This window comes from Herpailurus yagouaroundi, unplaced genomic scaffold (genome assembly GCF_014898765.1).
Source record: "Herpailurus yagouaroundi ecotype Mexico unplaced genomic scaffold, PumYag 198, whole genome shotgun sequence".
Lineage (NCBI taxonomy): Eukaryota > Metazoa > Chordata > Mammalia > Carnivora > Felidae > Herpailurus > Herpailurus yagouaroundi.
Genome location: NW_024412429.1, coordinates 26,060,290 through 26,075,062, shown reverse-complemented (window position 1 = coordinate 26,075,062; position 14,773 = coordinate 26,060,290). Strand labels below are relative to the sequence as shown.

The 14,773-nt window shown below is 36.1% G+C and overlaps 1 long non-coding RNA gene and 1 other non-coding gene across 2 annotated transcripts in view; one reads left to right on the top strand and one right to left on the bottom strand.

The window, feature by feature from the left end:
* LOC121013132 (uncharacterized) overlaps positions 1–14,773 on the top strand; it is a 63,979-nt gene that overhangs the window by 23,264 nt on the left and 25,942 nt on the right. The window contains exon 3 of the long non-coding RNA XR_005782519.1: positions 1,696–1,863. This is a non-coding gene — a long non-coding RNA (uncharacterized LOC121013132). The remainder of the gene's footprint in view (positions 1–1,695; positions 1,864–14,773) is intronic.
* TRNAK-CUU (transfer RNA lysine (anticodon CUU)) lies at positions 12,075–12,147 on the bottom strand. Its single transcript has one exon. It is a non-coding gene; the product is annotated as a tRNA-Lys (tRNA).

Genomic DNA, 14,773 nt, shown 5'->3' with positions numbered 1-14,773 from the left:
TATGGTCCTTTAAACTTTCTTTCTATTTTAAGTCTTTTCAATTTCCAGTCTGCCAAACTGATATTTTCAGCATACCTGATCATTCTCACAAACACTTTGTAGTTCTTTTATACTTGTTAGGCAAACTCTATAAAGGCCTCTGGATTTAGAGGCTCTATATCATCTGGCCCCCTCTTTATTTTATTTCGCACTTTCCTTAAGGTTTCTCTCTAGTGTATTTGAACCATTCCCACTTTTTGCTGAGCACAACTTGTTCTTTCCTATATTATTCCCGTGTCCCTGTTGGCCCTGGTATCAGTCATGGTCCTGGAAAGAAATAGGATATTCTACTGGGTATATTGGAGTGAGCCTAGTTATTGGATTAAATACAAAAGTGAGTGCAAGGAATCCAACAATCCAACCCTCAGATTGTCATAGTTCTGAACATCCCAATATCTGAAAGTGTAGGGGAAAGGAACAGTTACTGGAACCAGGGAGAAAAGCTTTTTGGAGGAGACTGCTTAAAAAGAACTGTGGGGTCTTAAAGATGGACAGAACCAACCTACCATGAATTACTATAGGAGAGAGAGCTGGGGAGAGAATTTCAAAAAATCCTTCTCCATCCTTCTACTTATCTCCTACTGGTAATTTTAAATGGCCAAGCCCAGCCATAAATCAGAGATAACCAGGGAATCTAAGCAGTTTAGACAGGTTAGCTACTGGAACACAGTCCAAGGTGGAGCATGAATCTGAAGGAGAATATAGAAGATAATCTGTCACCATTCCAGTTTGGACAACGGCCTTTCTCCTATTTAGCAGAGCCCCATCACATACGATTTTGGCATAGGGAGCCTGCATCTACAAATATCCAAATGCCAGGGTAATAATTTGTGTCTTTTAATATATCCACATATTTTATTTTTCCACTAACTTTTATTTGGATTTATATGATTGACTCAGGGGCCCAATTTGACAACCATAGAATTTGTAATTGAGGAACTGAGGCCTACAGGTTTCTTTGGAAAGGTAAGGGAATTATGGAATATGATTTAATAGTGGACGGACTCTATGTATCTTCACCTTTTTCTACATTTGGAGAGAAGATCACTTACATTTATGATTACTATTGAAGAATTAGCCAGTGAAGTATATTACAAAAGGGACTATGATTCAGCAGTGTCTTTAGTTTTTTTTCCATAGATGTTAAGCAGGGTGGGAGGCAGCCTCTTATAATAAACACATTTGGTAATGAGCTCTAAATGGGAGGAAAGAGAATAATTGGCTCACCAGTTTCATGATCTTTGATCGTTACAAAAAATCATTTTTCTATTAATTACTTGAAGGCAAGGAGAAGATCAGTAGAAAGGCAGAGACGTACAACACAAGTGTCATGTACATTTTCTGGTGGTTAGCTCGTGTCCATTTCCCTCTTCTTTTGATAAAAGTTTATCTCTATTTTTGTGGGGATTTGTCCTCCCTGACACAGGCCATATATTTCAGGGGAAGTGGAACCCCTCTTCGGCCACAGAACTACAGCTTCATTATTGGCTTAAGGCAATCATCACATGCCTTCCTCTGACCAGAGTGATTGATGCAAGGCCTTTGTTCCAAATGCACCCAAGGAATTGAAGGGTAACCTTCCCTAGGATTTCTGGAAAAGCTGCTTTTTAAAATTCTTCTTATAGAACTTTGTTATCTTCTCTATATGACATTAAGGAGGAATAGGAACGACCTGGGAGCCACTGGGAACCAATGTCAGGCCATGACGACAGGAGGTTGCTATGAACGGAGACCACCCTAAGAGGCAGAACTGAGAAGGAGAGAGACTCGGACTCTGGTCACAGCATTTGAACTGCCAAAGCAAGCTTCTTTGAAAGGATAAAAGTAAGCACAGAACATTTGGGTCACATGAGCCAATACATTTCCTTTATAGTGTGAGCTATTTTGCCTTGAGTTGTTTGTTCGTTTGTTTTGTTTTGTTTTGTTTTTGTGTTATTTTTGTTTTTACAGCGACTGAAAGATTATATGCTCATATAAAAGAGTAGAACAATAATAACGACTTAATTTGTAGTGGCTTCCTCCCTCAATTTGGTCTGCTGTTTATTTAATGTGACTTTTTAAAGTGCTTGTGAACTAATTAATCATGCTCTGCCTTTTAAAATAACGATAATATGTAGCGGGTTTTAAATATAAGAATCCTTTTGAATTTTACCTAAATCTTATATAAATTTTTCACCTATCCACAAACATTTGTAAATACCAATTATCTCTATTACACATTATCCAGGACTGACTGTGCCTGTGCAGAGTACATGAAGTTAGCACCGGTTTTGCTATGTATATATATATGTATATATGTGTGTGTATATATATACAAACACTGGGTAATGTTGTCCATTACTAATACCTTTACGTTTTAAGAATCACTCTGGTATTTCTTCAGCTAAAGGATGATACATTCTTTAAAAAGAAGGACATACATGAGAGAGAGCGTTTACTAATGCTGGTTGCTATCTGGAAGCCATCACTTTTCACTGGGTTCTCTACTCCTTCGAAAGCTGGACAAGTCGAAAACTAAAAACTCTAAGTAAAAACAAAACCTATAAGATTTACTGAAAAAAAGCCCAACTCATTCGTATACACTAATTAAACTTTTTACATATTACCGTAAGCCACAATCAAGATGTATTCGATTCATAATTTGAGAAGTGAATGTTGTTAGGATGAATAATAATCAGCAATTCTCATTTGCTAAACATAAAACACTGAAAAAAAAATTCATTTCCTCCAAATGGCTGAGCAGTTTTATATCAACCATGACAAATGTAATCACAGAAATCTTTGAGCAAATTCATATAAGTTTATTAACTTAAAAATGTATAATACAAATTTTAGTTCACAACAAAGATCACTTTAATTTATTCAACTTCATTGGGATTGCTAAATATAATAATATATACTGCTCCAACAACCAACAATTAGGGAAAACTATTTCTGAATGTTTGGTCAATTACTTGCTAATCTGCAAAGTTCAGTAATACGGTTTCCTGCCATAGTAAATTGAGGTTTCAATGTAAAATAGATGATGCATTCTTTTGGAAATTCCTTTTACAACACAATTAACCTCTTCACCTTTTAGAAAACACATTGTTAGCATATTGGGATGCTATTTAATTTGACATGCTTTATATGGTCGTGATCAGTGCCAAATAACACTTTGTATTTCTCTAAAATTTATTTTACATTTGTTAGTTGGGCTTTCAGCTACTAATTACACTATATTTCAGTTTTTACACAATCCTTTGATCCACTGTATAATAGTAATGTGATAGCATTAACTGCAGAGAGTTCTGGTGGTGGAATCAACATTATCAAATGTTAGAGGGCTGTTTAAGGAAAAAAAACAAAAAGTCACTTGGAATAACTGTAAGACTTATCTTGGATGGAATTGCTATTACCAAAGACACACCAGGCTATTTCTCTTGTAGAAAATGTTTCATTCAAGAAGTAATAAAAATGTTTCACAAGTACATATGAATAATGAATAAAGAAAATCATCAGCAGGCCAAAAACATTAATACAATAGCAAGCTAATGCTTTGAGAAGGGGTTTATTTTACAGCTTTAACTGTAAACTGTATTATTTTAGAGCTTATATTAAAATTGGAAGTGCTCTAACAAGTGATTCACTGCCAGCTTCTACCCAGGCATCAGCTTCTGTTATAACAATGCTGTTGAGTGGAAGGCCAGCTTGTGCTTGAACACCTCCAGGGAGAGGAAATTCATTACCTTGCAGGGCAGCTCATTACCTTAGCTGTGGCGTATTCTTTTACAATCTAGTTAGCTGGATACATATATGTCACTTCTCTTTGATTGTAAACTAAAGCCAGAGACTAAATCTTACTCACATTGTCATCCTATTATAATATCTAGCCTGGGGCTGTCCGGATGAAAGGTGCTCACTTAGTATGTGCAATGTGACGATGAGCTAAGGACGGATGTCTACACCATGCAGCTCCAAAAAGTCCTAGTTTTGATTTCTTTTAGAGAATCTCAAAAAGTAGTGTTCTCTATGATCAGGCACACACATGAGTTAAAAAAAATAGGTACCTGACATGTGTTTTTGTTTTACTCTACTGCCCATGTGATTTTATTTCATGGATTCTCCTCTTGATTATCCTTTTGCTGGTGCTTACATTAAACGCATCTGATAGATGAATTGTCTCACACAAACTTTATTTTATCATGCTTAGGAGAAAAACACTAACTGAGATGCTGGTCATTAAAATTCATTGTTTCAGCAGCTGTTTGGTTATCAAATTATTGTATAAACGCTTATAAATATGCACTGCACAATCATTTAGAGAGGAAATAACACTTTATAGCTTTTTAACATTTTAAACCTGGTTTTCAATAAAAATTAAAATAATTTTTGATAAACCCCTCATAAATTTGCTTCAGAATCACACTGACTCATCACAGTAGGGCAAAGGAAAAGATATATATATATATATATATATATATACATATATATATTTATTTCCCAGAGTCTAAGGACTGGGTTTTGAGTACTAATCTGGTATGTTCTGTTATTTGACGTTGGAAGATCATTTAGCTCTGCAAAGATTCAGTTTTCATATGTATAAAATATTGAAAAAGCATATGTCCTGTCTATTTCAAAGAGACTAGTAGGATCAAATAGAATATTATGCTGAAAGTGCTTTATAAAATGGAAAGCCCTGTATAAGTATGAGGTGTGGTAATCACAGAGGAGATTTACAGCCCCACCCCCTACCACCACATTTGAGGACCTTAGGAACATTGACAGACATGTTCTGGACATTATTGTTTTGGATACTTCTCTGTCGCTGCCAGATTTGTTTGACTAGTGCTCAAGTGATGAAGTTGCCAGCAGTAATAAATAAGAAAGGCACAGTAACTCTAATGTAGGTAGTAAATCAAATATGGGATATGTCTGGAGTAGTATTAACTAATTCCAAGTTTTGTAAGGACCATACATGCATCAAAATCTACATTAATATTTTTTTTTAATCAAGGATAACAAATCACAGTAAAATAATTCTTTTATGTTGTCAGAATTGTTTTTTTTTTCAGGGGCTCAAATATTCATGAGGGTCAAGAGGCTACAAAACCTCTACCTCACACCATTTACAAAACTTCACTCAAAATGAATCGATAGCCTAAATGTAAGAGCTAAAACCATAAAACTCTTAGCAAAAAACTTAAGGGTAAATCATCATGACCTTGGGTTAAGCAATGGATTCTATATGTGAGGACAAAATCAGAAGCAATGGGAGAAAAAACAAATAGGTAAATTGTACTTCATTAAAATTCACATATTTTTGGCATCAAAGAACAGTACTGAGAAAGTGAAAAGAAAACCCCCAAAACAGAAAAAGGACAGATATTAAGTATCTGATATTCAGAATATATAAAAACTCTTACAACTCAACAACAAAAAGACAAAAATTCAACTAGGATGTGGACAAAGAACTTGAATACACATTTCTCTAATGATTTATCCAAGGGATCCAGGTATGCTGTTTCAAAGGGACACGGGCACCCCAATGTTTATAGCAGCACTATTGACAATAGCCAAAGTATGGAAAGAGCCCAAATGTCCATCTACAGATGAATGGATAAAGAAGACATGGTATAGATATACAATGGAGTTTTATTCATTTCAATCAAAAAGCATGAAATCTTGCCATTTGTAACTACGTGGATGGAACTGGAGGGTATTATGCTAAGCGAAATTAGTCAGTCAGAGAAAGACAAATATAATATTACTTCACTCACATGAGGATTTTAAGATACAAAACAGATGAACATAGGGAAGGGAAGTAAAAATAATATAAAAACAGGGAGGGGGACAAAACCATAAGAGACTCTTAAATATGGAGAACAGAGGGTTACTGGCAGGGTTTTGGGAGGGGGGATGGGTTAAATGGGTAAGGAATCTCCTCCTGAAATCATTGTTGCACTATATGCTAACTAACTTGGATATTAATTAAAAAATAAGTTAAATAAAAATAAAAAAAGAAGTATCCAAAACAAAAGATATATATCAATGACAAACAATTCTTAAAATGATTAGGCATTATAGAAATGAAATTTAAAACAACAAATCTTGAAATTAATATACTGTTGTATTTCAATGATACCTCAATAATTTTTATAATAATAAAATAATATTTTATATTATCAATATATATTATTAATAATATACAATATAGGATAGTTATAATAGATAATAATAACGAATGAATGACAAGCATTGGCAAGGAAGTGGAGACTCTGAAACCCTCATATATTACATTTCTGGTAGAGATGTAAAAGAGAGCAGCCATTGTGGAAAACAATCGGGTAGTTCCTTAAAAAGTAAAAGGTAGAATTACCGTATGACCCAGCAATTCCACTCTCAGATAGATACTCCAAATAATTGAAAACAGGTGTTCAAACAACAATTCCATATGAATGTTCATAGTATCGATGTCCATAATAACTAAAAAGTAGAAACATCTGTAATGTCCATCAACAGAGATATAAAATGTAGCATTATACAATGGAATATTATTTAGCCATACAAATGAGTAAAGTATTGATACATGCTACAACATGGATGAACCTTGAAAACTTTATGCCAGACATAGAAGAAGCCAGACATGAGAGGTCACATAGTGTATTAATTCATTTATATGAAATATCCAAAGGAGCTAAAATAATAGAGACACAAAGGAGATTAGTGCTTGCTGGGGGTGGGGGGTAAGGTAAGGGATTATGTAAAATTACTGATTAATGGATGTTTGTTTTTTTTTGTTTTTTGTTTTTTTTTGTTTTTGTTTTTTTGTGAGGAGAATGATGGAAATGTTTTGAAAGTTAATATAGTAGCTGTACAACATCCTCACTGCACTAACTGCCACTCTGTTGAAAGCTTTAAAAGGGTTAATTTTATGTTGTGTGGACTTCAATTAAAAAAAGAGTCAGTTTACTTTTTAATTTTCGACCTGGTAAAATGAAAAATACAAAAATGCATCATTTCCTAGTCAGTTCGTTTTCTGTGTATACTAATTCTAGTTTTCAAGTTTGGTTTGAATAATAAATTGCGTGAAACACACATGTACAAACTTCGATAAAAATTAAAGGACAATTTTATACATGTTATGGTATGGTGATAAAAACTCTTACTGAGTTTCTGGGGTGTTTAAGCTGTCATAGGGGTATAGCTTTGAACCCCAGAGATGATCTGCTAATCAGAGCTCATTTGCTGTTACTTTTCAATTCTTTCTTCCTGTTTTTCCCAGGGGGAGATGGCTTTCAGGAATTTGAGGAAGTTATAAGAATTGCAACTTAACGATGACATACTTCATATTCAGAGATGTAAGGGGGCAGAGGCCAGGATATTGAAGGAAAGAAAGAAGTTATTTTTTTAAAAAGGAGCTACAGCAGCATTTTAAAAGTAAATGGCTGTATTCGGCATAGCTTGTCAATATGAAAGAAAAGAAACCCAATGAATATATCAGCAATATTTTATAATTTTATCTTCCTTTAAAGCTAACATTTTATGTACAAACTACAGAACATTCCTTTAAAATTATTCTGTATCGGGGTGCCTGGGTGGTTCAGTTGGTCAAGCCTCCAGCTTTGGCTCAGGTTATGATCTCGTGGTTGGTGGGTTCCAGCCCCACGTCGGGCTCTCTGCTGTCAGTGCAGAGCCCGCCTTGGATCTTCTGCCTCCCTCTCTCTCTGCCTCTCCTGCATACATGCTCATGCACACACTCTCTCTCTTTTTCTCTCAAAAAGAAATCAACATTTAAAAAGATTCTGTATCTAGTTTCTTCATAGGTTGACAGATTTTTAGCATATTCTTGAATTAAGTACCATATCATCGGAGTGACTGTAAATGAAGTCAAAACATGTTTTGTTTTGTTGTGTTTTTTCTAATTTCATGAATTAATCTCAGAAGGACTTACATTGCGTGGTATGGGTCACGTTGCTCACGCCTAAATCAATTGCTCTGGTCAGGGGAAAAAAGCCTTTTTATTGGCCGTCCTAGGACAGGTACTGATCACTGCAGATAGGGAACAAGGCCCTGTCTGGACCTTATTAATGGAGGAGGGATTCCTCCCCCGCCCCCCCCCCCCCCCACTATAGCTTGCTCTTGTTGGAAGGCGTTTTACAGTCCCATCAGCAGTGAAGAAGAGATCCCTTTCTCTACCTCCTGGCTTGCACTTCGTGCTACAACTTCAAAAATGTTAGCCTTTCTGAAAGGTGTGTTGTGATATTTTATTTGTTCTTTCAGTTTGCATTTTCTTAATGGCTAGTGATATTGATCGTTTAGCAAAAGTTTATTTGCTGTCTGTATATCGTTTGGGGTGAACTCTCTATTTTGTGTTTGCCCATCTCTAACTGGATTATTATTTTAATGTGGAATTTTGAGAGTTCTTTACGTGTTACATATAGAAGTCATTCGTCAGATACGTGGTTTGCAAATATTTTCTCAGTCTATATGGCTTGTCTTCTAATCTTCTTAATAAGGTCTTTGGGAGGGCAGACATTTTTAATTTTGCTGCAGTCCCATTTATTGATTATTTCCTTTTATAGACCGCGCTTTTGCCGTCATGTCCCAGATCTGTTCACCAGGCTCTAAACCTCAAACTAAACCCCATACCCGACATAAAAAATCAACTCAAAATGGTCATAGATTTCAATGTAAAGTGTAAAGTTTTTAAAAATATTTGTTATGTCTTTATTTTATCTTGAGAGGGAGAGAGACTGAGTACGAGTAGGGGAGGGGCAGAGAGAGAGGGAGACACAGAATCTGAAGCAGGCTCCAGGCTCTGAGGTGTCAGCACAGAGCCTGACGTGGGGCTCGAACCCACAAACTGCGAGATCATGACCTGAGCTGAATTAACTGACTGAGCCACCCAGGTGCCCCTGAAGTGTAAAATTTTAATTTTAGAAGATAACATGTAAGATTTGTTACATTGTATAAAATTGCTATGTTTCCTCTTTCATTTCGGGTCACTTTGAAAATGCAGGTATGACAGGACATATTTAGAATTTCTCTGTGTAAACTAAACAGGAGAAATGATAAATGGTAAAATATCTTAGATTCCTATCCAAGTAAGTCATAATCTTTGTTTATTCTATTCCCTTCCTGACATGTATTAGGACATTTCAGCAAGAGCTGGGGAGTCATTCCCTGATTCCAAAGGGCATTAACATAGACCCCGAAGTGGTCACAGGCATATCCATTACCACGATATAAAAATCTTGTTAATCATTACGTTTGTGCCATAAGCAGCAATTGTTACCTTTGAACTAAAGACTCTGACTGAGATTGAAAGTTACGGAGATAGGAAACTACTTTCGGGATGCAGGGTGTTCCTTGGAGTTCCTGGTGGGAAGCTGCTTCTGTGTTCTGTTTGGAGGCGGCACTGAGGGTTTTACAATAGGAGCACTTTCTATATTCAGGCTGCACGATATTCGTCATAATACAGTCAGGCCAAATCGAGAGTGGCTGAAAGGAAATGGTCTTTCCTTCCTCCTCAAGCTGTATTTATAATTTCCTCTTCATTTTTAGTTTGGCTACCCTGGTGTGGAAATTTTCTCCTGACTGGGCAATAAAACAAGTAAAATCTACTTCTAGGTAGATAAAGTGGAGAGCCCCAGTTAAAATAATAACAGAAAACCCTGGGATTTGAATAAGGCAACTTCTTTTGCAAGCATACAAATGAAGGTGTTGGATGAGTATTGATCTGGAAATTAATTTCACGATTCCCTTTTAACAGAGTATGTGTAATCCATAAAAGCTGTAAGTTATTATACACAAAATATCCCCTTGCCTTTTGGCAGTTTTTTTTTGGGGGGGGGGAGTATACGTTTATGGTGTTCCAAAGTTTAGTTTTAAATCACATGATGTGATTAGATGGAAAATAATTTGGTAACTGACAGGAGAGTGGAGTTAACTGTACTCACGAGAGACCAGCCTTAAGTTCTCCAGACTACCATATTGACAGAAATTCTCAATGAATCATTCAGAAAACTCAGGAGGGGCTGGAATATGTACTGTTGTTGCCAGGCTAACCTGGGAGGCCTTTTTTGTTTTACACTGGGATAGTAGTTTTAGGTTGTAGTGTTGGGGAGGGATGAAGGAGAGAAGTCACCAACTATTACTGCTGTCAGCCTCCTAGAGATGACTGGGAGACCTGTTTTGGGTTACCGTGGATATCTTCTGGGACAATAGTGACAACTATCACCACCCAATTTATTAAATCCCAATAGGAATGTTTCCATCATCTCTTTGCTAAGGATTGTTTAGATGTAACATTTTCCAGAAGTACTGGAAAATTTACTTACGTGCCAAAAATAAGAGTGAAATTGACTAGAAGCAGAAAGTCCCTGTCCAAGCTGAGGAAATGCAAAAAGTAAACAAACGGTATAAATAGAGAAAGAATGTAAGTCTGTGGTTAGCAGTGACGTCTGGATGTCCAGTTTAAAGTTTTGCGCTTTATTCCCAACCTTTACTTACAAACTTAATAAGATTACAACAATATAAATATCCAACAGTCTTTCGTTAGATGAGCATTTCATAAATACGTCGTTCTGAAATGTTTTGAGATTTGAATCTTGAAAATGAGGGTCTATCAAAAGCAACTCATTTTAATTTTCCATTTTAAATTCATGTTGGAGATAATAACATATACTCTTTTAACCTAAACACACCTTTTACTGTGGGTTATAGATTTTCCAACCCTAAATTATGTTGGTTGGCGGTCTTAGTTACCGTTTGAAAGTCTGATGTTTACCGATTTTTGTGATTGTTGTTTGATTTATTTTAGTTTTGTTTTTGGCCTTAAATCTTTAGGATGCTTTTTTTTTTTTTAATTTTTTAAAATGTTTTTATTTATTTTTGAAGGAGAGAGAGAGACAGAGCATGAGCGGGGGAGGAGCAGAGAGAGAGGGAGACATAGAATTTGAAGCAGGCGCCAGGCTCTGAGGTGTCAACATAGAGCCCGATGCGGGGCTCGAACTCACAAACTGTGACATCATGACCTGAGCCTAAGTCGGATGCTTAACTGACTGAGCCACCTAGGGGCCCCTGGGATACTTATTTTTAAATGCAAATATTCAGAATCTAACAAACGTGAAATATTTTCAGGTTCCTCCTTGCATGGTTTTTGAGTTGAGATTGTCCCAGGTACTGGTTATCTTGACTGTTAATGAATTTATGAAGATTAAGAAATAAAAATTACAGTGAATACCTTATAATTTATATATTGATCGTGCACTATTTTGTTTTTTTTTTTTAATATTTTTTAACCTTTATTTATTTTTGAGACAGAGAGAGACAGAGCATGAACGGGGGAGGGTCAGAGAGAGGGAGACACAGAATCTGAAACAGGCTCCAGGCTCTGAGCTGTCAGCACAGAGCCCGACGCGGGGCTCGAACTCACGGACCGCGAGATCATGACCTGAGCCGAAGTCGGCGGCTTAACCGACGAAGCCACCCAGGCGCCCTGATAGTGCACTATTTTGAAAGTACAACAGTTAACTGTGGAAATACACAGAGATACTGGTATTTTCTTTCTAATGCCTTAGGCAATAGGTTAGTACAACTGCAGATTTAGATTCATGTTTTCATAATAAGGATATCACTTGAAACGTAAAGTAGTTCATTTCCTTCACATTCTGTATTTGAAATTTAATGATATTGACCCCATTTTAAAATGTAGCTTATAAAAGTTTGTAGTCCATATGTTTAACTGCAAATCCTTATGACTTTATAATATCTAATGGAAATTATTAGGCTATCATGGTTTCTATGCAGTGATTCAAGGCCTAAGAATGAGATAAATGTTAAATCTTCTTCACATTTTGGGCCATCTTCTGCTATTTTGAGATATGTTTCCTACAAAGAAAAAAATCCCAAAGTCATTGTTAGTCAAAAATTTGGTTTTTCTTGACTTACTATACGTTGTAAAATCACACTACCCTTTTCTTCTCTTCCTTTCTCTATTGCTGCTACTTGTTAACTGTTTTACAATTTTTTTTTTTTTAAACAAAGCACTATGCCCAACATGGGGCTTGAACTCATGACCCTGAGATCAAGAGTCTCATGCTCTACTGACTGAGCCAGCCAGGCACCCCTACAACTAATTATTTTAATAAACTCTAAGAATGTTATTGACCAGAACGGACCTTAGATTCTATTTTGACAAGTCTCTATGTCTTACGTATGAGAAAGCTAAAGTCTGAAAGTATTATTCTGGAGGGAAAGAAAAATACCTTCATCCTCCTATCCTTTTGGTTCTCAGTGGGGTCTGCGTGACAAAAGAAAAATTAAGAAAAGTGTGCACATTTATTTAGTGTAAATTTTACCTGACATGGGCACTTCATATGGAAATGAAGACAGAAAGATAGAGTTAATCTGAGTGTCTTTATACCAGGTTTGATGAAGAGGAGAAAGTGGTAGAAAAATGTGGCAGAACAAAAAGGATATGAGCTAAGGGTAGTAAACTGAGGGAAAGTTAGCAAAACCTATTCATTCAGATGTATCTCACTCTTCTTTTTTGAGATAAGGATGATCCTTTCCTCTGGGAGGAGAGAGGGTCCTTCTCACATAAAGATCTTATGAACTGATTCAGGGAAAATCCTTCCTGTACTGGCTGTTTCTCAAATGTCTTCAGCTTAAAGTAATCAATATGCCCAGACACCATATTTGGGGGTAGTATATCCTGGACCCCATTAGTGACCCCTTTGTCTTTCCGAAGGAAAGTGGTGACAAAGCAAAGATCATGTGCTGAAACAGGGATACTTTTTATAACTATTTATTTAAAAAATCTTCTTGGTCTTCCTTTTTCTTTAAAGCCCAGCTGACAATTTCCAGAAATTTAATGACAGAAAAATTTTTAAATGGCATACATGCTTCTTTTCCAATTATGTAAAGGTAAATACAATGTATTGAGTCTCCAACAATGGGTATTTATAAATTAAATTGAGCATTTTCACGTTTAAAAATTTTTTTTCAAGTATTCTTTGCCACTCTCCCATGTGGGGCTAGAACTCACGACCCCAAGATCAAGAGTCTTATGCTTTAATTACTGTGCCTGCCAGGTGCCCCACATTTCAGGGTTTTTTTTTTTTAAATATTTTATCAGCCTAGTGACTTGATTTGTGTTTGTTAGTGATGCATGCTTTCTATGGAAAAACTAACATAATCTTCAAAGAATAATTTTGACACAATTTATCACTGAGTACTGTTGTTTTGTTCTTTAGAATGTCTTGGCTTATCTATCTCTATAACCCGAATCTCTGTCATGTCATCAAGAGCATGGCTTACTAGAAAAAGATCATAATTCTTTTTTTTTTTTTAATTTTTTTTTTAACGTTTATTTATTTTTGAGACAGAGAGAGACAGAGCATGAAGGGGGGAGGGGCAGAGAGAGAAGGAGACACAGAATCGGAAGCAGGCTCCAGGCTCTGAGCCATCAGTCCAGAGCCTGACGCGGGGCTCGAACTCACGGACCGCAAGATCGTGACCTGAGCTGAAGTCGGACGCTCAACCGACTGCGCCACCCAGGCGCCCCAAAAAGATCATAATTCTTGAAGTTGAAAAATCAAAACTCAAATTCTATCTTGCTAGGTGTACGGCCTTTGAAATATACTTACATCTTCTGGTCACTAGTTTTGATGTTTCTAAAATGAGGACTATTCTGTATGTCTTAGGTGATAGGAATGATTTTTATTACTTATTTTGCTTGTTGACGTAACCTATGGATGTTTGTTAAGTAGTTAGTTTGTGATTCGTTGACTAATTGTTTCACTCCTTCTTGAGGAGACAATTCTCAGCTGTATTTGGTGAAAGATGAAAGAGCTGTTTTAGCAACTGAATAAAATTTTAAGATGGATAACGTACATACAACTGCTTAACCGTTAAAGTCAATGAGAATCCCTTCAAATCTGTACATGGAAGGGACCTTTGAACTCATCTGTTACCAATCTCTCATTTCACCAAAAAGAAAACTTAGCTGAACACCATAGTGGTTACACAGAAAGTTCATGTGCATTCTGGAACAGAACATAGATCTCTCTACTTTAAGTCTCCAACACCTTCCATAATATTACGCCACCTCTCTCAATAAAAGGGTGATTATGTTGAGTCCAGGTATATTCGTATATTTTAACAGATATGTCAAAACCATGAGAATTTCCAGATGCATTTTGTAAGATTTCATTAAATAATTAAACACACATATATTAGGATATATATTTCTTCAGGTAAATAATTATTAAACTGATGTAAAATAAAATCAATTTTTAAATCTGTGCCTTAGGTTATAACAACATTCAATAAGATTCGACTGGAAGCCATCACAGGCCATTTTCCTGTGTGTTAAAGCAAAAATGGATTCCTTTTCTGAGGAAAATGTTGACTCTGACAATATGTTATCTCCTTTGTGCACACCTGTGTAGAAATGGAATGGGTTTCCAACTGTTCATATGTTGTTGCTAGTTCCTAACAGTTCACAAGGAGATGTCAGGCCTGTGATTGTCATGTGATCCACCTTAAATTGACAATGTATTATCTTTACTATCCAGGTACTAATCAGAATACAACTTTAAACTTACTACCCCACAATTTTTACCTAGGTCTGCAAGATTTATTGAGGATTGAAAAATACGCCAAGACTATCTCTCTAAGGCATTCTACAACTTACTCCTCTGTCATGTCAGACCATCGTAGAGGTCCACAATGGAACACCACTATT